We start from the raw sequence: 2,029 nt of genomic DNA on the forward strand, positions 1-2,029 counted from the left end.
AAACCTGCTACCAAATCAGGCATGCAACCGCGTGTGCCACCTTTTCTCTAACAAAGTACCATCACAGCGGTAGACTGGAGCAATCCTTGAGTGACAGAAAAAAATATGAGCCAAGATGATTAATTAAGTAGTCAATAGCGAACTCATCCCAAATGTTTGCAACAAGCAATATGATTGAGTGTGTGGAAGCAGCATTGAATTTAAACCCCAGATACTTATCAATAGTGGTAGAAAGCACTCCAAAAAATTGGATGTTGTTTGTAGTGGATCATTTCAGCAGTGATTCATCAAATGCTATCATGTATATCTGACAGAACTCAAAACTGGCAAGTGCTCTAATGGAACATAATAACAATGATGAGTCGTACATTAGTAGCACTTACTAAAAAGAATTCTAGGATTGACAAATTGGAGAAGCAATGTTGGCAGACTTAAAATGAAGCATTTGTACAGTATATACAGTACTCAGAGATGTGGAATAGATTCCAATATGAAATGCAGAGATATTTCTTAACATCTTTCTCAAACTTCATGCCAAGATGGTGCCTAATTTTTATCCTGTCACTCACAAACCCCTTTGCATCTGTTGTTTCAACATGTGAACAGTGACCCGGTTCAAGCTGCTGCTAAAATTTGAGTACTAATTAATAAGAGGGAAGCTGGCTGATGGATAATTAAGATCAGAGAAGGAAATTCTGGACAATGTATTTTCAAAACTGCACTTGGAAGAAAGATGTAGAGCGGTTTAAGAAAAATAAAACCATTTTGAGAAGAGAAGTATTTGCAAAGAGTATCACACATTTTAATTGCCATAGAAAACTCCAACTTTTCACCTTCCTAGGAAACTTTGCCATAATTGTACCAGCTGCTGGGCTGGCCTTGTACTTGACTCAGTTGCATCACTTCTCCCAAGAGCACATAACAAAAAAGTGAGTTTTATAGGGCTCTAGATTATCAGTGTTACTCAGAGTTGCAAGCCTCTAACAGGTGTAACTGCTAATCTGTTTTTTATCTTCTCTTATTTTATTTCTCTATGGCTGAATACAATAGAGCAGATTAGAGCTTTCCACAAAAAAACCCCACAGTCTCTCTCATATGTAGCTCAAAAATATTTTGCAATTTTTTTGTCTCTGGAGATTCTTTTGATCTACTGTTTGCTTCACATTAAAATATGGTTTCACCAAGAGTATTATCTGACTTCTGCTTTTAACTGTTGGAGGTGACCAAGTTAAGTGGAAATTTTGTAGCTATGTACACACACAAATTAGTTTACTCTCATCCGTGTTTTGGTTGACATGTAAAATCATGTAAAGTAATGGTTTTATTCAAAGATATTCACCAGAGGTAAACTACTAGCCATAAATCTCTCAGAAATAATCCCAACCATTTTTTGACTAATAACCACTGGTTTACACTGCTACACAGATGTTGAAACACATGAAGGCACAATTATCAGAAAGCATGGGAAGGGCTCAGGAATTATGAGCATATCATCCCTGTTTGCTTGGCCACATGATACCAGGACAGGCGTAGTGCTTTAAAACAGGATTTTCTGGCAGACCTCTGTACTGGAACAACTGCTTATTAAACCATCACTGCTGCTTCTGGCATAGGTCTCAGGTCCTAAAGAAGAAGGAAAACAAGATCTGAGCACATCCATCATAAATCCTCAGTAAGTCCAATTAAATGCAGGAAATCCATTTAGGGTGTAGGCCTTGATCAGTATCACACACAAATATCCACACACACAGTTATACACATACTATAAAAATGCATTTCTGGAGTGAAAGAAACAAAGATGCTATCAGAAACAAAGATGTTGTGTACCTGAACTAAATGACTGTCTCTGTACTTTAATCTTCTTCACTTTCTTGCTTATAAGTCTTAGAACTCAATTTTTAAATTTCACATTCAACAATGATACCTTGATGGTCATTAAATATTGAATCCCTTCTGAAAGGAGGGTGGTTTCTCCTTCTGCAAAGGATGGAATCTGGCAGTTAGTTCTGCAGTCACATCAATGACATCA

At 37.1% G+C, this 2,029-nt stretch overlaps 1 long non-coding RNA gene across 1 annotated transcript in view; it reads right to left on the minus strand.

The window, feature by feature from the left end:
* Positions 1-1,542: 1,542 nt before the first annotated feature.
* LOC115947792 overlaps positions 1,543-2,029 on the minus strand; it is a 28,148-nt gene continuing 27,661 nt past the window's right edge. Inside the window, exon 3 of the long non-coding RNA XR_004081655.1 lies at positions 1,543-1,623. This is a non-coding gene — a long non-coding RNA (uncharacterized LOC115947792). The remainder of the gene's footprint in view (positions 1,624-2,029) is intronic.

The sequence above is a fragment of the Geospiza fortis genome, unplaced genomic scaffold (genome assembly GCF_000277835.1).
Source record: "Geospiza fortis unplaced genomic scaffold, GeoFor_1.0 scaffold162, whole genome shotgun sequence".
Taxonomy (NCBI): Eukaryota; Metazoa; Chordata; class Aves; order Passeriformes; family Thraupidae; genus Geospiza; species Geospiza fortis.